Source organism: Alosa alosa, chromosome 4 (genome assembly GCF_017589495.1).
Source record: "Alosa alosa isolate M-15738 ecotype Scorff River chromosome 4, AALO_Geno_1.1, whole genome shotgun sequence".
NCBI classification, from domain to species: domain Eukaryota; kingdom Metazoa; phylum Chordata; class Actinopteri; order Clupeiformes; family Clupeidae; genus Alosa; species Alosa alosa.
The window spans coordinates 18,194,589-18,219,834 of record NC_063192.1 but is presented as its reverse complement, the minus strand read 5'-3'; the positions used below and the strand labels follow the sequence as shown (position 1 = coordinate 18,219,834).

General features: G+C 43.5%; 1 protein-coding gene across 3 annotated transcripts in view; it reads left to right on the top strand.

The window, feature by feature from the left end:
• plagl2 (pleiomorphic adenoma gene-like 2) overlaps positions 1-25,246 on the top strand; it is a 41,826-nt gene that overhangs the window by 1,244 nt on the left and 15,336 nt on the right. The window contains exon 1 of one of the 3 annotated variants that reach the window (XM_048240263.1): positions 8,569-8,741. The exons of 1 other annotated variant lie outside the window; for it this stretch is intronic. The gene's annotated coding sequence lies outside the window, so the exon portion shown is untranslated. Of the gene's footprint in view, positions 1-8,568; positions 8,742-8,763; positions 8,822-25,246 lie in introns of those variants that run through there. One more of the 3 variants, XM_048240264.1, reaches the window with a different exon arrangement.

Here is a 25,246-nt window from a genome sequence, read left to right as displayed (position 1 = left end):
CATTTAAGAGTCATTATCGCGATTCGCGAATTGCACTGTTCTACAGACGAGCATGTTTGTTTATTGTTATAAATAAAATACTATTGCAGAATTTGATGTGCATGTATAGTCTAGGCTACTTATGAATAGCCAAGGCTATTGGAAAACAGAGTAGGCTAGATTTGAAGAGGAATATTTAACTGCAGCCAAAAATGCCAAAAGTTATTGATTATGTTCAGGGTTTCAAATAGTTTTATCCCTATTTTATTTAGGCTATTTATTTATTGATTTACTATCAAGAAATATCTCCACAAATAGGTTTGTAATAATGTAACACAACATCCATAATACAACTACTGGTTTGGCTATGTTTTAATCAAACCAATGTTTGAATAGTACCCAAAATAGGCAAGCTTATTCAGTTTTAAAAGGTTGCTTATATGCCAAATGCTGTCTAAAGTCAGTCACATGTTGATCATCAATGGTAACTACAATGATAACAAGATATAGATGAAACAGTGCTTACATTTACTCAGAGGGTCTGTCATTAAAGACTTCATTAGTAGCGACATGTGTGTGCAACATGTTGTATAACACAGACATGTGGTGAGAAGTGTTCTTAGTCTGGTTTTATTTAATTCCTCTCTCTCTCTCTCTCTCTCTCTCTATGTGTGTGTGTGTGTGTTGAACTGGAGGCTGTTATGCCTGTGTGGAGGTTGTTATCAGAAGATTTTCAATCATTGGTTCATCACCAGGGACATATATGTTGACAGTGTTCCATCACCAGGACTGTACATTAACCGTGCTTCACGTGCATCCTGGGTAATGGTTTTCTGAGGTTATGTGTGATTGTATATATAGTAAACAAAAACAGGGAACTGAATGCAGATGTCTGTGATGCCTTGCTGGAGTTAATTGAGTGATAATTGTTTAATTAGCTTTTATTGCAGCAGCATTTAATGCATCCAGACACTGCAAATGTCGGAATTAGAGGTGAACAATGCATACTGCATATCAATCATTCATGTTTCAGTAGAAGTACACATGCATAGGAACATACACACATATGTACAAGCGTCGACACATACTTTGTGACTTTTCAGAATGAAACCTGATGACACATGTGTGAGTGTGCTGAATACTTTATGAAGTAGGTTAATTCCTCATCGGAATGAGGCCTGGTCAATTGCTACCAGGTTGTGGAGTCGAATGGTTGGAAGGCTTTGGTTGGCTGACTGTTATAGATTTTTTTTTCTGTCTCTCAGTCTTGCAAAGAAGAGAGAAGGTTCAAAGCCCACACCCACTCTTCAGTCAACACATCCTGCAGCATTTTTTCTTCACTTGTTTTGCTTTTCATTTCATTTCTCTTTTCGTTTCCCTCCATTTCTTGCTTTCTTTGTTTCTTCTCTCTCTCTCTTTCTTCTTCTGTCTGCCTCCTTCTTTGCTTTCATTCCTTCTTTTCCTCTCTTGTTCTGTCCCATCCCCCACGCTCAGAGTCTCGCACACACAGTTTTTCATTGTTAGAGATGACAGCAGTGATAATACAAAGCACCGCTCAACTCTCTCACTGCAGTTCTGAAACTTCCTTCAGGTGGGAGACTGAATCAGATCCCTTAAAGGGCATGACAGAAGTTAAAAACACCAGGTTTCTACTTCAAGCCTTTGCTTTCTGTTGAACTTGCGAAGAGAGAGAAGACATTTTTTTAAATCTTATCATCAAAGTGTTTCAAAAGCAGACATACAATTACTGCACATTGAATAAAATAAAATAAATTGCTCTTAACCCCTAAAGTGTTAGCATGCAAATAATCCCTCTTATCACTCCTACCATATCTCAATTTCAGTCTCTCTTTGTCCATGATCCATTATTCCGATCACATTTATCCATTTGTGAGATGGTTTTATCCCAGGAAATTATATGTAACATTAACCTTACCCTATGCAGATGGCTGAAGAAGAAGGCAAAAACATATTAATTGTCAGAGCACAGTGCATGTGATACGATATAAGCCGATATATATGTGCGGCAATAGATACAGAGCCGCATCCCGATCCGAGAGAGACCTGATGCAGCGCAACATTTTGGTTCTACTTCAGCGGTTTAATACTGCAGGAGCTGATTAGAAAAGAACTTTAGGACTTCTCAGGAGTCAGGACAAACTATGATTAACACAGCTGAAAAGACTGTCTTATATATATAACTTGAGTTGGAGGTGGATGATCTTTCATCCAAAGATTCCTGTGAATGCTGGATACATTGGGTCCCATTCAAACCTAAATCCATGGTAAAAGTGCACTACATTTATAGGCCATGGTTAGAGTAAAACTAATAAATATAGCATAGATAAATATAGGCCTATAACATTAATTAACTTTTGACAAAGAAATTCCTTATTTGGTTATGAATGAAAGGTGAATACATCAATCAATCGAACAGCCTCCTCAAAAACATTCTTTCAGACAACACATCTATATCCAGCATGATTTAGGCTTTAAAAATGTAAAAATGCAATTAAAAAAACTTTTGCAACTTCTCCTATAACTAATCTATAATCTTTGGCAGCAGACCATGTGAAGGTTGTGACGTCGATGAGTTTAAGGGGAAACACCAGGTCCACCCATGCACCTTATCAGTCCAGTACAGATTCGGAATTTAGACCACCCTGTGTGTGATACCAGTGAGCACTGACTAGCTACTGGGCTACAGCCCTGTGAACAGTCCTCACTCCCATCTCTGTCGGTCTACTCCCTGACCCTCCCTATACCTTTCTGCTCTCTTATATGCAAAGCTTGCAAAAATTGCCATTGCACACATGCTCACATATCTTTAACTTGCACATGGGGTGTCACCCAGACACTCTGCTACCATGCCAATGGGACAACCCTTTGCTAAATTGTGGAGATTTGTCTATTTGTTCTGCTTCTTTTTTTTTTTTTTTTTTTTTTTTACACCAGCAGATAGGAATTTTAAAACAACACAATGTAGTTAATTTACCTTAAAATAATTGCTTCACTTCTTTTGATGATTTGTGGACTCATATTAGGCAGAATTGTATCTCTGTTGATATAGACACACCCCCAGAATGCCTGGTATAGTACTATGTAGCTCCCTTGTTCCGACCAGGAACATCACAATCAGAACATGACCCCTTTTTGTCAGTTTTTAACACATTTGGTAACCCCTTAGCACTAAACAGGTACCCGGTGCATTGAAAATTGATGAAAAGAAGAAATCCTACATTGGGTCCTAATGGGCAAAGTGTATTCAGTCTATGAGCAAAGTTCTCATGCATGAACTTACAGAATCATGTGGCATGAGACCCACTGCTGTTTATGCTTAGGATCTTTCTCATGGTATTACATTTGCAAATAGAAGTTGTGTAGTTATTAAGCAAGCTTTAGTTTGACTTTAGACTTTGCACTTTGCCCAGCATTTAAATTAGGGACCATTGAACAATTATTGCAATGGTGCTTCTGCCATTTCTCTTGTATTCTTTCTTGGCAGTCAGTGTAGACATTGTAGACAAGTTGAGGCAAGGTTATCGCCTGCATATTTCAAACATACTTGACAACTCCTTTGCTTTAAATGTATGATCTATAACATATGATATAATATATGATCTTGGGTTTGAAAATGGTCACAATTTACCTGTTTGGTTGGCGATAAAATCTCTGTTAAAGCTGAGAAATGTTTTATTTTGTAAGTCGCTTTGGACAAAAGTATCTGCTAAATTCCATAACCGAATACTTAGAGAGAAGGAGGAAAAAATTTGGATGACTGACATAGATGAAATAGTAGGTAGAAGTCAGAGGTGAGGTAGAGGCAGAACTAATTTAAAAGAATCTACTTGACAGATCTACAGTTTATTTGTTTAACGTTACAATTACTTTTATCAAGAATAGATGTCAAGTATCAGCGGGTACTGCAGATGCTCATTTCTGGAGACCACATCTTTTCCCATGAATGGGGAGAGACCAAACTAAGACATGTCCTTTGTGTTATTTTCAGTTTCAGCATCATCCTGTGCAAGGGGTTTAACCACAGAGTGGAAACCAAGTAAACCCTTACCCGGAAATGGATGGCAAAATGGGAAAAGTACAAACCTGATGAGACTCTGCATCGTTTACATAACAAAACCCCAATGAAAGCCATGGGGAAATGACAGAGTTGTGAGTGGTGTATATGCGTGGAGCCAGGGATGCTTCTGCTTTCACACACTCTGTTGCTGATGATGACTCGCTTGGTGGTTTCACTGTGCGTCTAAGCTGTTTATCACCAACCTCTGGTAACATAAACGTCCCATCTGTTTTTAACCAAACACGTAAAATGGCCCCAGCCCATTCCCCACCAGTCTGGTACTTGGTATAGAGAAGGAGACTCCGCTTTTTTTTTCTGCCTTTGCATCATTCTGGTGGCAAGGAAATCCAGTCCAGATGTGTACAAATCATCCCTGTGACTAATTGCCATTGTTGTCATCGATGCCTCTCTTACGTGGCTTTTTTTTCTCTATAATGGCAGGTCAGGCTTTTGCAAGTGTTGGGTTCTGCTTAAAGACAGAAAAGTAATGGAGAGGAGCGAAGTGACAGGGGGAGATAGAGAGAGGGAAAAGAGAGGAAGAGGTAAACTGGGATGACACTGGAAACTGTTTGGGATTAGACTACTGGCTGTGCCCATGTAAACAGCTGCAGATGTTCCAAGAATGCCCACCAAACTGTGTCTATGTTATTTAAAAACATCCTCCCTGTTCCTCTGCGTTTACTATGTTTCTTCTCCTACTTTTTGAAATCATGGTATTCATTCTCAAAAATGGCGAAAGCTGATGCCTGGAGTTACCAGTGTTAATCAGACCTAATTAAGCAGTGGTCAGAGAGTCATAGAGGACGGGCAGAACTTTGAAACGCACTCTGCTCTTGTTCTTAATGGCTTTTTTTTTTTACAAGCTTCTGAGATGGCGAGTGAGGTTGGGTTGGGGCGGAGGGGGTGGGCAGGGCAGTAAGGCAACCAGACAGGCAGGCATGGGGCAGTTCCGGTGCTGTGCAACATTTCAGCGGGTATTGAGGTACTTTAAAATCAATCTGGAGCTTCCAAATAACAGACCACCAGTACGCCGCAATCAGACCAAATGGTCTGACCACAGTGCTCTAAAAAATAAGGAAACAAATAAATAAACAAGCATATAATGAAAGAAGACTCACGCTTTCATGCTGGCACATTCTTTCCCCATTTTCGGAATGTGGTTACATTTAAATATTCTTTGGTCTTGGTTTAAGAAGGAGAAAGTAGCGCTAACAATTTAATCATACAATGTGGGACAGTGGTGAGATGAGAACTGATGGCCAACCATTTGAGAATAACAGTGATTTATTAAATGTCTTTGCAGTCAATGTATTCATCACATATGACCACTGGTTAGCATTAAGAAATTCATAATTCGTAAGCAAACATAGGGAATATCAGTAGGTTGACATCATGCCATCAGTTAGTCATTTCCAAACACTGTAAACATGATGAGGTGTCATCTCCTAACCTTGTCCTTTTGCCTGTCCCATAAGTGTACATCTTACTAAGTAAGTGTCTGAAAAAAAAAAAAACATCACAAACAATCCTTCAACACAGGAATGCAATATTAACAAATATACTGCATCATAATATAGAGGACTCTCCCTCTGTTTCCACATGTTGTTCTGTTTCCATATACCTGCTATGAAAGGCAAAATGGTTTAGATTTTCACAAACATTAACTTCCCCCTGTAGAACTATAACTTTGCAAGCTAATTTTTATGTGTCACATTTATACATGGCCACTGAGAGATTAGCCACATATATCAAGATATGGTTCAAGAAAGAATATAAGGCACTTCGACATAGCATGTCCTTTCCAGATACTGTAAATAAACACACACAAAACAATAATATGATGATACAATTCATATGTGTCATTTTCTTATATCTCCTCATAGTTTGGTGTGTGATGAAACTCTGTCAGTTTTCTAACAGTTCACAAGAGCATTTTAATGCTACAAAGCCTGACAGTCAATGGGTGAGATACAGAGATAAATCTACAGAAAAACACATCAACAACCAAAAGGAACAGAGAGCATAACTTTTGCCTTTAATTTATAGTTTTGTTAGAAGTGATTAGTTGGGAGAAATGTTATTCTGAATAGAAATGTTCTATACTGTTGATTAGACAACACCTTGTTGTCCAGCTTGCATGAAGTCCTGGATGTAACACCTTATTTGATCAAAAGATTTCTGGGGAGGTTGGGCATAAATAAAATAAAAAAATAAAACTTATGATGATAAAGGCAAACAACTGACTTCATATTTCTCTTTAAATTGTGGTTTCCCCTTTTATCTTGTTCTTCACTATAAAAAGGAATGGCCAAGAGTGATTAGAACTAATTTAAAGTAATTTGAACTAATTTGTTTATGCCACACCAGATGGGAACTCAATTTTTGGAACATGTCTTACTAAAGATCACAGAAATAAGTCATCCAATTCTAATCATGCTGATCCAAATGACTTGAAAACAAAGTGAGAGAAATTATTGCAAAACAAAGAGAAAAAACACAAAAATTCTTGGGAGACATTGGAGTTTTATTTGGCAATCATCTGCCTTTGTGTATGATTTCAGCTGTGTTATATAAAACATTAAACGCGTTGTCTTAAGGTGCGATTAATTTGTTATAACTAAATGCCATGAGCAACTTTGAAAAAGCTCATTTCCGTTTCACTCTTCTTTAGAATGGGCTACGAAATATTTTCAGACGAAAAAAAACAGTTGATGTTTGAACATCTAGAAATGCATTGCATTAATGATGTTTTTGAAGTCCACAGTGGAAATGGTTATCACATGCGTATCCCGCAGTTGCAATAGGCGGCTCAGAAAAAAATATGGCAGAACTATTTTAATTGATCCAACTTCTCCCCTGTCTGGGAAATATCATGTAACGAATATTTGATCCGTCGAAAACAAATAGATCAAAAATAACTTTTAAGAGCACAGAAACCTATTCTCTTGACCAACCATCTCAGGCAAAACAAACAAAAAAAAACATTTCGTTAGAAACTACCTGATGTCATTAGTCCACATGATGAATAGATGTCCTCTTATTGTGAATTGCTTTCAAACACTCACTAATTCCAAAAATCTGAAATCTCATGATATGATTACCATCCTATTACGCTTTGGAATCAGTAGGCAAAGGCAACTACCCTTGCGTAGCCGGACAATCCGGAGGTATTTCTCTAGACATGAAAAAAACTTGGAAACGTGCTCTAGCAGCAAAGCATTGAACACGCCGAGGGGCTTATTGAAGACCCTTGCTCCCCAACCCCCTACTCTCCCGCTCTCTTTCTCACACACACACACACACGCACGCACGCACGCGCACACGCAAGCACACACACACGCAAGCACACACACACGCACACAAACACCCACACCCACACACACCCATCCGCGGGTCGCAGGCATGTGGATGAGAACGGGGAGGGGGGTGGGGTGATGAGGAAACGAGTTGGTATGCCCTGGAAGTAATTCTTTCGCCCCAAAACACAAGGTGAAACGGGACCACCAGAGCATCGCACGTGGGACACCACTGACTATTCCCTTAGAGCTTCTCTGGGGGAACGTCAAGCTCAGTTGTGCTGATTCCATACAAACAATTTTGTTAAAAAAGAAATCCTCTGAGTGTTGTCAATTAAGTTGTTATTGTAAAGATCCTACAACCTACCCTGCCATGTACAGTGTTCTGCTGAAGCCTGTAAGGGTTGTATAGGCTATGCATTCCCACCTTCGTTTTTGAGCGTTATATGTGACGAAAATAAGACGCTGTTGATACTTTAATATGCATGTATTGGCATATATTTTTGAGCAAGCTTCATGGATGTGTCTCCTCCATGGAACCCACTCCCCTAGCACTCAGCTTTCCTATGACCAATTTGCCTAGATTTTAACAGGGAAACTCTCACATGATTTAAAGTTACACTCTAACCTGATACATGTGCTTAGCCTAAATAGATTCATTTATTTATTTTTAAAGAAACCTGTGAAGTTGTTATATCAATTGGTTAACATGCTACAATACCAAACTGTAAGAATATGACAATGAATTAACATGTAAAGTCTAAAGAACTAAAATAATCTTACATAGGCTATAGAAAGTTTCTAACTGTAAGATATGTCTTACATTTGCAAATCAAAGAGCCATCCCAATTAAATGGCCAAATCTAGGCTATTTCTGTTATAATGCATAAGACATAACTGGTTGAAATTGATATCTCAATAGGCGTAGGCCTACCTGTATTTCCACACGCTTCAAAAGAAACATCAGGTATCAGTTACATCGATCTAATCTGTGTTTAAATTAAATTTAGATTTCGTTGTTAGGCTATCGTCGTCTGTTGACACTGTCACCCAAACGTAATTTTAAAAGTTATATTGGGCCGTTGATTTTTCGATTGGAATATGTTTGACGCCACAGCTGAAGATTATTTATTTATTATTATATTCAATGTACGGTCAACGACAACGGAAAAAAACAGTTTACCAGCCCCAGTAAAAAAGTTTGTGAAAGTGGCCTGACGTCACACTCCCACAATGCTCGCGCCCCACAACTCTGCTGCTGCAGCCTGAGGAGAGCGAGACACACTCAGGCCCCGAAAAAAGAAAAATTATAGAAAAAATTGGAAAAAATAATAAAACAACAGATCGAGGGGAGAAAGACCGGGAAAGGTGGCGTGGGGGCTCCCACGGTAGGTTTGCGCCTAGTCGGTGATGGAATGTTACCGGGGTTCCTTGTGAAATTGACTAATGCGGTGCTGGAAAGTTTTTGGTGGGTAACTGCTCGTTTTCCTGCAAGTCCTCATAATGTGGCTGCACGTTCTGATGTGTGCATGTTTTTTTTAATAAGATCTTGATAATTAATGCGCTTATTTTCTTCAAATGTCGATACCATGCCGATTACGAGACCTCGCTGACATAGAATGTGATGTTATTATCTTAGGATCGGACGTCATTTATTTTTGGTTATTTTGTGAAAGCGTGTACAAGCTTCGGGTATTTAATTTTTAATTACGTGATCGGCTGGTCCTCCGAAGCTCTGTCGATAAATATGTTGTAGAGAATAATGATTTTAGTTGTAAACAAAATGTATTGGGTGCTTGCTGGTTTCGGCTGTGTCGATTGATGTTCTGTGTGCGTTTTGAGTAAACAGCTGAATTTTAAGTAATTTCTGAATATTTATGGTTCGGAGCATGTCTCTGTAGTCGGTTAGAGAGAACGAGGGATAGATAGAAGTTGGAGGAACGTCTTCGTGCTTGAAACACTTCTTATAAAGCAACAAATAAGTTTGTGGAAGTTCAACTACAATGCAACATGTATCGATTTGTGCACCGTGTTACAATGTATCAACTCATAACGACACAACGTGTCAGAAACGTAAAACTGTCAAATAATGTCTTTCGCTGGTCTTGTCTACGAGGTTTCTTCTATGCTGTAATGGTTTATCTGCCAGGCGAGTCGTCATTTGTTTGTCAGTGATCGGATGTTACAGGGCGGATTGTGCATCGATGTGACTTTGTGTCCTTTGCCTTGTGTGTGTGGGCTTCTGCACGGTTCTGGGCATTTAGGATACCCCTAAAAGTAGGAGTGGTGTCTTCATTGAACTGAGAAGCACTGGTTGTTTTATAGGCTTCTGCAGTTGTTGTAGGCTGTATTGATTAAGATGTGTTCAGTAGCCAACGGCATGTTATCATGGTTAAGTTCTGTCTCTATAGGAGATATAGCGTGCAGGGCATAGCCTACATTTTAACCATTGGGCTCGGAGAAGACTTCTGTAGCCTAGTTGTTCGTTCTCAGTGCCAGGCCTGATGTGTTCAAACATGAGTTAACAGAGTTGAACCTTCCTTTATCAACTCTTATCTTTAACTAAGTTTTGTTTATAGACTAAATGAGATCAACTGTCAAGAAATCAAACTATTAGCCCCCTGCACTATAGGCACGTCTGTGTATGTCTAGGCTACTGTTGTTCTGGATACATCAATCTTGCAAAAGAGAAGGAAAGACAGGCCCCCCAAGGAGTTGACTCTATGTGAACACGTTTCTTGGTTTTGAATTGACGTCAACTCCCTCGTGTGTTGCTACAACTGTATAAAGTGTTAACGTTGACGTTATATCTAGCTAGAACACCTGTGGTTGTTACAGGCCATATGGAGGCACATGTTCCAACGTCGTCACTATAGCCTACCTTCAGGCGGTTGTCCCTAAAGAAGGTAGCCTAGCCTTTTTTAGTTATGTACACAAAACAATAAATATTTCACATGTCTCTTTGAGGAGTAAAGCAGGCATGTCACTTCACTGATAGCCTACTGTTGTATTCATATTCGCTAACTCAGTGTCGACGCCATAACCGCAGCCAGTTATTCTATGTAAACATTAAAACTCACTGAATTGGTCTGAACTATGCACTAAAACAGAACGGAAGCAAAAACTTGACCAAAACTTCCTTACAGGCCCACGCGCGGGCAGGTTAGAGAGCACGTCCTCGGATCTGTCACAGGCGTGCTCCATCAAGGCCCACTTCCACTGCCTCGAGCTACATAATAAGGAAATGGAAGTGAGATCGTCACGAGACAATGCCTTTGTTATTTACATTGCTGTGTCTTGCAAGTTGAAACGTATATTTTCTGTGGGTACTTGTATGTAGGGCGACGTGTTCACACGTTACATAGCTTCTCATAGAAAATAAATGATGAAAGACTAGTGCAATTAAATTTGTTCATACCTTATGAAACACTTTTCAGATCTCACAATCATTGTGCTCTTCGAAAATAAAGCATACCAGTGGAATGATGAAGTGACATGTATACTTAGACCTGCTTAAACATGTGATGTTTTTGAAAGAAAACAAATTCACTAAAGTACCTTGAAGCCAAGAATTACATTGAATGCATTGGCCTATATAATGCTTGTTTCCTAGTTAAAATACAATTTATTCAAACTAAATTGTCACATTAAATTACTAGATATGGTTATATTAATTAAACATAAAACTTCTCAGACTCCAACCTAAATTCAAAACAACAAAACACTTTCTTTACTGGATTTCCTTTCAAACTGAACATTTGCATCGCTTTTCAGATGAATCAGACATAATCTGCGAGGTGATAGGACGAGCTCAGCGTGATGTGTGAGAACGTTTATCACCGTCAAACAAAAGTCGCACCACTTTTCATGCTACATCTGTCCATGTGCTCTTTGAAAAGGCAGCACACTACATGCCTGGTGTGTGTGTGTGTGTGTGTGTGTGTGTGTGTGTGTGTGTGAGAGAGAGAGAGAGAGAGAGAGAGAGAGAGAGGGAGGGAGGATACATGTGCGTTGAGGGGGGGTTTTCCTCTGAAAACATCCCACAATCCCTTGCACCTCTGTGGGTAGTAGCCTGATTATCATGAGAAAGGAGCATCAGTTGGACTGATGGGAGGAACAGCCTTTGGAGAGGACAAGCGCTAGTTAATAACCAGGGGAGACTTTGCTAAATCCCTGATCCTGCTCACTGGGCCTTGCTACCTTTGGGATGTGTGCAGGGCTGGATGTTGCTGCCCAAGTGATTAACATATGAGCGGATGTTAGCTCTAGAGCAACATGAATATTGTTATTTATTTTGTTTTAAGTGCTGCGTGAGAAAAACTGCTCACTGAGAGCCTGAGAACTCTGTTGAGTGTGAGTGTGTGTGTGTGTGTGTGTCTGCCTGTGTATGTATGTATGTATGTGTGTGTGTGTGTGTGTGTGTGTGTGTGTGTGTGTATGTGTGTGTGTGTCCATCCACATTTTCACAAGAGAGAGACTTTGCATAGTTGCGTGATGCACAGTGTATGTGTATGTGTGTGTGTGTGTGTGTGTGTGTCCATCCACATTTTCACAAGAGAGAGACTTTGCATAGTTGCGTGATGCACAGTGTATGTGTGTGTGTGTGCGAGCACATGTCATGCGAGTTAGGGGTTATTTATTTGGCCTTTAGTGTTTCATGCACAGTAGTCAGGATGACTGTTGAACTCTGGGGGTGCTTTGGACCCTCACTCACCCCATAAAACAAAACACGTAGGGAGCTAGAAGGAAGGAGGGGTAAAAAAGAAAGAGAGAGAGAAACAGGGAGGGGAGAGGAGAAGGAGACGAGAGATAACATCAGGCCAAGTTCACAGGACTACTATCACTCCCAACAAATCCCCAGTACCGCTCAACAGCCTAGCCAGATAGTTATCTATGTGTACAGAAACTAAAACATCCCTTTTGGCCCCAGATGCAGGACCTCACCAGTTTATTCCCAAGTGTTGCCTACCTACATTATAGGACTGGGAATGAACTAGAAAGAGTTGTGTGATTTCTTTACACTTTGAGAGTCTTCTGTGTTTGTAAGGCTATCAGTGATCTGAGGAATTATGTTTCATTGCTTTGAATTGAAGATAACTCAGAAGAGAGGGGAATATCTGTGATTTTACATATAAGGTACTTAAGGGATTATGAATGTTGAGACTTTTTTGTGAAACACATGCATAGAAGGTGCAATAATCACAATGTAATTTGGGCTGGTATGTTTTTATTTATGTAATATATTCATTTTGGGGGGTCGTCATTTGTGGGAGTTACATGTGCTCTTATTGTGGGAAACTGTAGAATAATAAACACTTGGGTTTGTGTTGTGAATCCCTCGGGAACTTAATCAAAATGGTTCGTAAGAATCAGTTTTATTTTTGCTGTATCCGTTTTGGAAGAGCCCAGAAAAGAGTTTAATCTGCAACAGTGACATTTATCTTGTAAATGTAATTAAGCTTATGCTATATGCTTCAGGGTCCAACGTAATAACATTTATTTGAAGGACAGATGTTAACCATTGTTTCTGTCCTCTGGGCATTTGGAGACTTTGTGGTATGTTAACATTTGTTGACAAATTAGAAAGCCTAGACACATAAGCAAACACATTTAAATGCCTGGATAGCTGTGTGAACCTTACAGCTATATATAATCATTTAGATTCATTTTAATTTTTACCAACTATACAAAAAATACTTTGCACTTTGTGTATGTTTTGTGTCTTGTACATAAACCTGTGCATGAAGACAAACTTGAGATAACCTGGCTAACACGTGTCTTGTACTGGACATATGCTGGTGTTTTTTTTTTATGACCTGAAGGCAGGGGCTCGCACCCCAAGTAACATATAAACGATAATGGCCACAATCTCAGGCACAAGCTCAATTGACTCTTTTGGGAAATATTGCATACCATAGCCACGCGTGCTGTTTTTGGCAGCAAAGGACTGATGCTCTCGAGCAGACAGATAAAAAGAGTGATGGAAAGCAGACATCCCGCATGCAGAGGGATGTTCACACATGAACCCATCTGCTGTGTCTGTCTCGGAAAAAAAAAAAGAATACAAACACGCGCACACACACACAGAAGCACACACGCACATACACATATGTACACATACAAACACTCTCTCACACATACACACACACACACACACACACACACACACACACAGATCTCTTTCTCTCTTTTTCTCTCTCCTTTTTCCCTCTGTCTGACATTGTGCTTAAAAAAGCGGTCACTCCCAATCTTAAACCTTTTTACAGCTGACACTATATACACATATATGATCACACATTACCACAGCAACTATATAAACAGAATGCATATACAGCACACATGGCAGCCTTTTGCACATACACATGGTCACACATGAACAGCAACAGCGGGTTTTTCGGCTGGCATACATTCTGACGGCACTTGCAGTATGCGGCGTCTGAAATAGTAAGAGGACGCTAGATGCTTGAACCACATACTGCCACTGTTCCTGTCGGAGCTTTTTCTGGGAAGAGTCAGGCAGCTGTGGCTTTTCAGGACTCAGTTCCATCCATCACGGAGCACCCATGGTTTGCACCACACACACACACACACACACCCCTCCTTCTGCTAGTTCTGTCTTTCTACTTGCCTCTCTCTCTTTCCCTCTTTTCTCACTCTCATTCTTCTCTCTCCATCTTCTCTTCTCTCTCCATTCCTCTCATCTCTGAACATGAGAATTTGTGTGCCGGCTTTTTCTTCTTTCATGTTTTCTTGTAAATTTGCAAGGCTCTACTTGTATCCTAGTGCTGTATGTTATCCTATCTAGTATTCTAAATAGAACGCCGATGCCTCAGAAATGTGCAGTGAAATACCATATGTGTAAAACAAGCAGAGACACATGCTAGCTCCATCAGACTAAAAATATTGATAACATGCTCACCCACTTACTCATTCACTTACTCACTTCATTCACTTGTTCCTCCCCTCCTGCACACATCCACACACTTTCCCTCTCTCTGTCTCTCTCTCTCTTCAGTCATTTCCACCGTGACGCATTCTCCTTATCCACCCACTCAGGTGTTCATGGACTCATTCATTCTCTCTCTCTCTCTCTCTGACTGTCTTTCACTCTCTACCTCTCTGGTATTTTCACTTCCCTGGGCATTTCACTTGTTTTGTTTACCCACTTGCGCAGGTGCCAGACTGTGTGTTACTCTGTGAGAAACGGTACTGTGCCTTGCTGTTCAGCTGCAGATTGCCCCAAGACAGACAGCCACACTTGTGCGTGACAAAGGCTTATCTCTCATATGATCTCATTATCTCACAACGAGCGCATTGGTCTTTTGGTCTAGCTCCATGGCGTAACGGCACTTTCCCCGCTCTGGAGCGCGCGCGTGTGTGTGTGTGTGTGTGTGTGTGTGTGTTGGTCTCTTGCAGACACAGATTTACTCTTGATACTCTTGACACTCCATCTTGGTCTCTCTCTCTCTCTCTCTCTCTCTCTCTCTCTCCAAACAGTATTATTTTTCCATCTTATATTTGGGGGCAAAGCAGGCGGTGACTCCAGGGTCGTTGAGTTTTCTTGCCCCTGCATGCTATAAATGTGCTCTGGCTGAACCTGAGCGGCGCTCGAGCAGTCGGTGCTGCGCATTAACCTGGACCTGAAGAGCGGCGCTCGTGGGCCCCTCAATGCAGAGAGAGGGGGGAGAGAGAGAGAGGCCAGTCATGTGTGGAGCACGCAGCGATCTGGCAGTGCCACCGTATGAGTCAGCAAACGGCAGGAAACCTGAGAGCTGGGACGAGGGAGAACGAGCGGTTATCGTCGCCGCTGCAGTTGAAAAAACAAAATGGTCTCATGACTAACACAGCAGAGAGAGAGAGAGAAGGGAAGGAGAGAAAAAGAGTGTTGCCCTGATTTCAGAAGACACATCCCTCCTTTTCTCCCTCGTCTGAAGTGATTTTTAATGCCCTCTCAGTCCCACCCTTTTTGGTAATCCCAAAGCCCACACTCATCAGGCCTGGCCCAAACGAAGGGAAACTGAAAAACAGAACAGCGCTCTGCAGTGAGCCAACGAGAGCCTGTTTGAGACAATAGTTGACCGTGCTGTAAGCACTCCAAATCACACTCTCCTAATGAACAATTTATTGGCTCAGAAGAAAATTCTGGACAACTTTCAGAAATCTAATATTAGGCATAATATTTGGTAAATAATGACCTGACCAGCCTCACCCAAAGAATAGTGTGAGAAGACCACAATGAGTTTGAAACACTGACACAAACATGTCAAGTGTAGAGAGAGAGAGAGAGCAAGAGAGAGAGAGAGCAAGAGAGAGAGAGAGAGATAGCCGTCCACCTCACTCAAGACATGAACTCATGTAGCCTGGACTGTCCCCGCCTCTCTGGTCACCCACAGCCCAGTGCTATACCTCATCACCCCTGTGGCCTACAGTAGTGCATTGTGCCGTAAGTGTGGGCCGCCTACACCACCGCTGCACTTTTAATGTGCTTTATTGCTGTCCTCTGTCACGGTGGAGGAGGGTCTACCTCCTGCCACAGCCTCGCTGGGGAGTCAACACGCCCGGCAAACACACACACACACAAAATACCCCCTCCAAATAAATCAGCATTGAGTGTCTGGACATGTGCCCAGTGCGTGGGGCGCAGGCTGCATGGTGTGGTGTGGGGCAGTGTGGAGCGGTGCAGTGCAGCGGATTGGGGGGTTATGTCACTGCTTTTTCACGCCTGTGGTCACTGCTCTTGACCCGACCCCAGGGCTCCTGTTTAGCGAGTGAGAAAAGAGAGCGAGCGTGTGCACAAGGAGGGCTGGTTGGCCGACCGACCCCCCCTGTGTTCCCACCCACCTCCTTCCTTTCCCTCTCTCCCTCTGTCTCTCTCTCTCATCTCCCTCCCCACCTCCTCCCTCTCTCTACATCTCTCTCTCTACATCTCTCTCTCTCTCTTTCTCTCTCTCTCTCTCTCTCTCTCTCTCGGTTCCTGACTCTTAATCCTATGACCTGAGCCTGTCGGTTTTCCCAGAGAGACCAAGCGAGAGAGAGGTGATGTTATTCATAGTGCTTAGTTGCAGGCGATGTGGCAGGGGTGATTTTTTCAGATTCCCGGCGGCCGTGCGAGGTCAGGGGAATTGCACGCGTGTGTGTGGTGCATTCTTTGATTGGGACAACTCATACAACTTTGATGTCCTTTCTTGGCTGACCACTTCACAGTGCCCAAGCCATTTAAGGCACAGAGGGGCCTTAGTGTACCCGCTCACAATCAACTGTTTTGACGTCAGAGAGCAATGTCACTGAAGGTGTTTATGTGCTCTATTTTTGTTTTGTTTGTTTGTGTCTTCACTTCTGGTGGTTGGTTTGGTGTTTTACGGTTTTACGGCTGACTGTTTTTTTTATGTTTGTCTTGTCGCATCAAAAAGTATCAGGTGTTTGGCCACAGTTTTCAGGTCCCGTGCAGCTGTGGTGTGTGTGTGTATGTGTGTAGGAGTATCCGTTTAGGGGACACATTTGAACACTGGGGCCAAGGTCGATGTGTGTGGATCATCCAGCTGAGAGGAGTAGAAGGAGAACAGTGTAGACAGTTAAGATGCATTATGTGGATCAGTAGATTGGTGGTTTGAGGCAAAATATTGCTGTTTTTGTTAAATATCTTTCTTTTATTTAATCTTTTCTTTCTTTCTTTTGTGTTCATAAGTATACTCTGTGCCTCAACTCAAATAGTTTGTGTGGTTTTGTTCTCACAGTTCTTACCTTTGTGTGCAGCAGCAGAGAACACTTGTGCTTGTGCTTCTTCGCTTCTCTCCTCTTGTCTAAAGTCCTGCCCTCTTGTCTAAAGTCCTGCCCTCTCTCTCTCTCTCTCTCTCTCTCTCTCTCTCTCTCTCTCTCTCAGCTCTCCTCTGCTTTTCAGTCTTTTTTGTCTTCTCTCCTGTCCTCTCTCACATCCCCCTTATTAATGTGCTTTGCTCTGTTCTCTTCTCTCTCCTCTCCTCTCATCTTCTGAAGTGGCTCTCCCTCCCTCCCTCCCTCCCCTCAGCACAGCTCACCCCAGTGGCCAGTGTAGGTTATCGTGAAGCTGGGGAGACACAACTACGCTCCCAAGGATGGGAGAGAAGAGAAAGAGAGAGAATGTGAGAGAGATGGAGGAAAGGGAGGGGGGAGTCCCTGAAAAAAGAGGGAAAGACCGAGTGGGCGAGCAAGAGAGAGAGAGAGAGAGAGAGAGAGAGAGAGAGAGAAAAGAGAAGTAGACAAATGACATGGCTTCCATTCTTTCCCCCTTCCTTTCTTCCTCTCTCCTCCTCACTCCCTCTCTCTCTCTCTCTTACTCTTTCTCTGTTTCTCTCTCTCTCTTCCTTCTTTTCTCTCTTCCTCTTTCCTCAAAGTCGGAGTGAACAACAACAACAACAGGAGGGGGAAAAAATGAAAGTGGAGTGACAACTGTGAATCCCCTTCTGTGTCCCCTCCAGGGCCAGTGTGAAGTTTTCAGTTTGATTGAAGGCCCCTTTTCTGTAGTGTGTGGTGTGAAAGCTGTCCTAATTGAATGATAAAGTGTCCCGAGATGGAGTCCAGTGAATAGGCAACAATGCACAGCCTGTGTGTGGTAGAGGGATTTTGGTCCCCGTCCAGCCTTTCCCTCTCCACTGCGAGAGGGGGCCTATTATGAAGGGCTCTGCTGGACCCGGTCACGTGACTTGACTCCCTCCCCACCCCACCCCACCCCCCACCACCACCATCACTAGCCTCCACCCTCCACGTCCTGCACCCCTCCCCTCCCCGGGCTGATGCTGGCCAATCAGAGCCCGGCAGGGGCCTGTTCACACCGGCCATGTGGTTGAATGGCCTCATTTTGTGAGTGGCTGACTCTCTGCGCATATCTCTCTCTCACTCTCTCTCTTACTCTTTCTCTCTCTCACTCTCTCGCTCACTCGTTCAGCTCAGCACCTATCCTAAGCAGTGGTCCACCCCAGAGAAGGGAATGGGGGAGTGAGAAATCCCTGTCCATGCACACTCAGCTCATAGCTATGCCGCGAGCAAGCAGGCAGGCAGGCAGGCAGGCAGGCAGGCAGGCAGCCGCACGGCACCCATTGTTTGTGAGAGACCAAATTACATTAAAAACGTCTTGTGACTTCCGAGTTGTCAGCTCTTAAAGTATTTATTTTGCATAATCACCAAGTGCTATCTGGGCAAGCTCAGAAGGAGGTAAATTGAAACAAATCAAGTTTGCCGCGCTCTGACTACTTAGGTAGCTGTCTCTGTTTTGATGTACAGCTTAGGCTAGCCAGGTCTGATGTAGAGATATATGTGTCTCTGAGCCCTTGAGCCAGGGGTATTTGCCCTCTATTTGCTGTGGTATATGGGCCTGTTGTAATGGGCCTCGTAAGTAGTATTTCTGTGCTGGAATTAGACGTCTACCTTGCCCCCCATCTCAGCTAGATGGCAGTAATAAGTTGTTTGTGTTTATTTCAACATTTGTTGTGGAATGAGACAGGGTGTGTGTGTGTGTGTGTGTGTGTGTGTGTGTGTGTGTGTGTGTGTGTGTGTGTGTGTGTGTGTGCGCGCGCACGCACTTCACAGAGCATGATTGTGGTTTGTATTTATTACATTCAACAACAAGTAGGAGTCAGGAGTAAAAAAGATTGAATGAACAGTATGAGAGAGAGAGAGAGAGAGAGAGAGAGAGAGAGAGAGAAGGAGGGAGGGTGACTAAAGACTGCAGTTCATCTGGTACTGAAAAGGAGCTCCTCGTCGAAGTGGGCAATCTGTTAACTATTTTACCCTTCATGTGAAACCTAACCCCCTTTCAGCAGCTAGTGTATAGGCCTACTCTAGCATCTGCCTTCATCTGAATCACATAGGCAGACGCACACACGCACACATGCACACACACACACACACACACACACACACAAATACACAACTCCTTCTCTACAAGTGAAATGCTTTACTACACGCATACCTCACAAAGACACACTTCCCTATGTAGACATGCGTGAAGACAATCAGATGCATATCCCACACACACACACACACACACATGCACATACACACTCTCTCACACACAGAGACAAACACACAAAAGTATAGACAAGCCCGGCACAAAACAGCAGTTGTGTTGGCAGCGCTGCGGAGGTAGTGAGCTGGAAGACCACCCTCCGGCCTGGGGGCCATTCAGCCCAAGAGTGTGTGTTTTTATCTCCGGGGACCCGAAGAAAAGCCGAGGAAAGCGCCGTGTTAAAATGTGTTAATGAATAACTCCCAGAGACGCTGCCGCCACTGCTCCTACCGCCCAAAGGGCCTTCCCCATGGTCCTCAGGGAGTCCCCTCCTCTTCAAAGCAGTCCCCCTTTTCTTTCCTTTTGGCTCTCTCTCCCCCTCTCTCTCTGCGTGTTCACCACCTCCGTCTCTCCCTCCATTGCTCTCTCTCTCTCCCTCTCTCCCTCTCTCTCTCTCTCTGCGTGTTCACCACCTCCGTCTCTCCCTCCATTGCTCTCTCTCTCTTACTCTTTTTTTCTTTTTATTCTCTCGTTCTCATTCTCTCTCTCACTCTCTGAATGCATAAGTGAAATTGCCCCCAGGCTGGCGGTGGGGGTGTCACTGGGTGTTGATGGTGCAGAGGGAGGGGGATTGTGTACCTGTTTGCATGCCGGAGGGTCTGTGTATGGTGTGTGTTTTTTGCCATCCAGGCATTCAGTGTGTTTGTGTGTGTGTATGTGTGTTTGTGTGTGTGTGTGTGTGTGTGTGTGTGTGAGTGATTGCCCCCATGTGTGTGCTTTCATTTGTGTGTGTGTGAGATTGTTGTTTAGATGTGCATATGAGGGGCCAAGGGGTGCACCCCCAAAAGCAGTCAGGCTCGGCCGATCAGTATCTCCACATCAGAGCTGGGGGATCTTGGCTCTTTGAATATTCCAGTTTTTGGGGAGCAGGGCAGACAGCGTGGCATTATGTAGCCGAATCCGGCCACTCGCCCGGGGTACCAACCCCCAGCCCCCGACAATCCCCTCCTGTTCTCGTCTGATCCGTAATCCTATAGCCTCACCTATACCACTGATACAAAGGCCCATTTATTCGCCCATGATGGGCCATTGAGTGATTTCCGCTGCAGTGCACACATACATGTAGTCTATGCAGAGGCCATATGTGAGTGGGCCAGTCCACGGCTCCAAATGTGGCTAACTCGGAACACTTCGCTCAGACTAGGAGGCAGAGCAGGACGTCACTTTAAAACAGTTTCTCCTGATCTGTGTTTGCTTGGACTTATATGATAACTCTTTCCAACGCGCTAATGCAAGCTTGTATTCATGCATCTTGATCTTCTCAAATAACACCAGCGTTGTTTGTTCCACTTGTTTCCAACTTTGTTTTCCATTTTTTTCTATTCTCTTTCTTCCATGATGTCCTCTACCCTTCCTCTCCTTTTCCCCATCCTCCATTCTTCTCTATATCTGTGTCCCTTGCCCACTTTTGTGTGTGTGTGTGTCTCTGTCTCGCTGTCATCTTTGACTGAGCCCTCTGTGTGTGATGCCGAGAGTGATCGAGTTTCAAAGACATTTAAGGAATGCATCCAGCCCAGCACCCATTTTCAAGTCCTGTTTATGCAGGAATGTTATTTTTACTACTCACTCACTCACCCCAGCCCCACCCCACCCCACCCCAACCCAGCAACCCCCCTCCTCACTCGCACATCCTTCAAACACGAGCAAGGGAGAGGAGAGAGAGAGAGAGAGGGAGAGAGAGAGGGAGAGAGGGAGGGAGGGAGGGAGGGAGAGAGAGAGAGAGAGAGAGAAACGGTGGTGTCGGTCTGTGGTCTTTGCTTTCAAACAGCAAACAAAAATAAAAGGAAATTATGACGTGATTGACAGGCAGGGAACAGAGAAAAAAGCCTGTCGGCTGAAACCTGTTGTCATTTTCTGTAAACAAAGGCCACCCGACAATGCCTGTTGTTTTAAGCTGCGCTGACATTGCTAAAATTAGAGATGGTTTGTTGCTGACCCTGTCTGAAAGAGAAAGTGGGTTGGGGGTGGGATGTAAAAAGCCAACCCCCCCCCTTTCTCTCATTTTGTTACTCTTTCTCTTGTTTTCTCTCTCTCTGTCTCTTCCCTTATTAGCAAAGAGTTTTGGAAAGAAGTACTTCTTCCATATAACAATACACTTGATAGTATACTGCCAGTATACTATTAATAGACATATCTCTATCTAGTACTATATCTATATTAGCCATATCTATATCTAGTATAATACTGGATAGATGTTCATATGTTTAAACCTAGAAAAAGAAAGGACTGATCCAAATACAGACCAGAGCAATTAAGTATTAAGTGGATAGGTGTGTCTGTCTGTCTGTGTGTGTGTGTGTGTGTGTGTGTGTGTGTGTGTGTGTGTGTGTGTGTGTGTGTGTGTGTTTGTGTGAGTGTGTGTGTGCGGATAGAGTTCATTCATTCCAGAAACAAAACAAACTCTCCCATATTCCTTTACTGTGGACATCTAGTGCCATTCCCACAACTTTCTGTGTGGGGCACTGTCCAGTTTTACAGGCATCTTAAAGTTTTATGGAGAGACTTTGAATCGTTGCGGAGTCACCGTTGGAAGCGCGAGTAAAAGCAGCAGTGTGTGTAAAACATCTGACGGTTACACCAAGCCTTTGTTGGGGCTGTCCCAGTACAAGTGTGTGTGACTGAAAGGGCTGTGTCTTGGTGAAGCACATAGTTCAGATGTCTGTGATGCAGTCAGCTAGCTGCCTGCTCAGTGCAAATGTTTGTGTTTGGGGGAGTGCGTTTGTTGTTAGGGTGTGTGTATGGGCAAGGTTGTGTGTGTGTGTGTGTGTGTACTTCTGTGTGTGCGTGTGTGTGTGTGTGTGTGTGTGTATTTGTGTGTGTATGTTTGTGTTGCCTGAAAGGCTTCGCTGGAATGTACAAGCAGTTGAATGAAATGTGTGAGATGACACATAGTGAGAGTTCAGAATTGGGAATGAAATGAGAGAGAGAGAGAGAAAGAGAGTAAAAACACAGAAACACAGAGTGGAAGGTAAGGAGGACAGGAGAGAAAGCGGGACACTTAGAGAGAAAGAGAGAGGGGAGAGAGAGGGAGAGAGAGGGGTAGGGAGGGAGAGAGAGTTGGCACACTGCCGGCTGGCAGTGTGCCCACTGCTCTGCAGCTCCGTGTCATAGCCAGGACTCCCTGCCAGAGAGGGGTTTCCCCTGACTCACCTCAGCACACACACACTCTGTCTCCCCTTCTTTTTCACACAAACACACACACACACACAGACATGCTCGCAAGTGCACACAAACACACATTCACACATGCGCACTCACACAGACACACATACACACACACACAGACATGCTCGCAAGTGCACACAAACACACATGCACACTCACACACACACACACACACACACAAATATGCTCGCAAGTGCACACAAACACACATGCGCATTCACACACACATACACACAGACATGCTCGCAAGTGCACACAAACACACATGTGCACTTACACACACACAAATAAACTTGCTCACAAGTGCACACAAACACACACACACACACACACACACACAGACACACACAGACATTGATTTTACCATTAAGAGTTAACTATATTTCTGCAGGTGTATGACACATCCACCTACATCATAAAATAGGTTTTAACACGAATTCCATCCATACTCATTTATTAACCTTTTAATTCTTTTTCCAACCAGCAGTCTTGAATCATAACTGGAGTCTTATCACCTTCACCGCCTCTCACTGCCACAGTTGAGGTCAAGTCTTTTCACTCACAGTGTTTCTGTCTTTCTGTTAGGGATGTGTGTTTATGTATGTGTGTTTGAGTGTGTGAGTGTGTGTGTGTGTGTGTGTGTGTGTGTGTGTGTGTGTGTGAGTAGGGGATTTTGTGCTTGGTCTGTTTGCAGATTGCTTCATCTTGCTGCGGCTTTCATTGGAAACCTCAAGGGAAGTCTTGAATAGCACCTGGCACGTCTGACCCTGCCTACTACGAAAGCACTTCCCTAAAGATGCTGTCCCGAGAGATAGTAGTAGTAGTAGAAGTAGTTGTGTTTCTGTGTGTGTGTGTGTGTGTGTGTGTGTGTGTGTGTGTGTGTGTGTGTGTGTGAGTGTGTACTAATACAAAAATGTCACTCACAGAACATAGAAACATAGAATAACGGTGTTAGTACAGATGCATTTACAGAGATTTTAAAACTTTGTTTGGATTGGCAAGTACGCACATGTGCACACGTACACACACACACACACACACACACACAGCGAGAGAAAGACTAGCGAAAGTGCCCCTCTCCTTCCTTTAGTTGGGTCTGAGTTGTAATGCGTCACTTTTCTCTGAGAGGCTGCTTAGTCCCACCCAGCGTGGCTTCCTTAGCCATTGTTCTCCCGCAAATTAGCACAGGGAGGGAACCACTTCTAATTGGCCTTTGTTTGTGGAGCCTGTTCATTTTCTAATTATTCTCTCTCTCTCTTTCTTTTTCTCTCTTTCCCTTTCTCTCTTTTTCTTGTCGTTAAGCCTCGACCTTGTGTCAGCCAGATGTCCCTGCTTCATGGCCATATTGATTGTATTATTTCTGAATCAGAGGCGGAGGGGAAAAAAACAAGAACATGAGGGATTGACTGATTAAGAGAGAGAGACAGGAAGGTCTTGCACAGAAGAGAGATGTTTTGGGTTTGGAATGAGCTTTTGTGATTAATGCTTTGATAGGACATGGTCTGGAGATTCAAAGCCTTACTTGACCCAACCACTCCCCGGCTTTCTTTCTTGTTTAAGAGCCTTTCTCCGATGGTAGGTACTTGTGTCTCTCTCTCTAGACTCTCTTGCGTCTATTGCTTCATAGGAACGTAAGCTTTTCATGCCATCAACACACTGCTCCGAGATCAGACTGGATGACCACACAGTGATGTATTTGTGTGCTGCAGTTAGGCGCCGTGCTGCAGTCAGACCAGACGGCAGGGAGCAGAGCGGAGCCTTTTGACGCTATTTGCGCTCTGGCTCACGTTCTGCAGAAGCCAGCCAAAAACAGCTCTACTGTTTAGATAAGAGTCGCACCGGGCTTTCTAATAAGACAATGCATTTGTTATTCTGATATGAAATGTGCTTATGAAACGCTGGCTGGGTCACCCAGGCAGCTCGGGTCGCTGTCCCTGGGCCAACAGGGGCCGATGTTGCCGTGCCAAGGGGGTGCCAGCCGGCAGGGGTTGTCGGGCAGACGTTGGAGCCGCGGAGGAGCGGGGCGGGCACCACTTTAATCTAGGTTGTTTGTTTTGGTAAAGTGCGCCCCAATCTCTCGTGCCCTTCTCCCACACCCCCCAAACCGCAACAGTGAGAGAGAGAGAGAGAGAGAGAGAGAGAGAGAGAGAGAGAGACGTTCTAATGAGCGCTGATTGATTGCGGAGTGTTTGAGTTGGCCTGGGATGGGATAGGTTTTGGAGTGGGGGGCGTTCAGTGGTGTGCCAGGGCTCTGAGGGCTTTGATGGCAATCACCAGCTTACGTGCCACCTCATCCTCTGATCAGAGAGGAGAGGAGCGGTGGGTGGTGCTGAGGCCCCAGGCTTCTCTCTGCACCTCTGCACCTCTGTGTATGCTCTGGCCAGATCTCATGACCTATTGCACTGATACTGTACCACTGACTTTAAGCCAATTTGAAATAATACAACTAGCTAATTGCAGAGGCTGCAATTAATCATACAGCACATCAAACAATATTAATCTGCATTAATCTGTAATAATCTGCATTAATCAAACAATGAAGCTCACCTATCAGGAGACGTGCTCACCAATCAGAAGTGCCCCAACTCAAAGTGAAATATGGAATATTAAACTGAAGCTTGACTTTAAAAATGATATTGCAAAAACAATCACAATCTAACCTGGGAAAACCCAGACGAACTGTTAGGG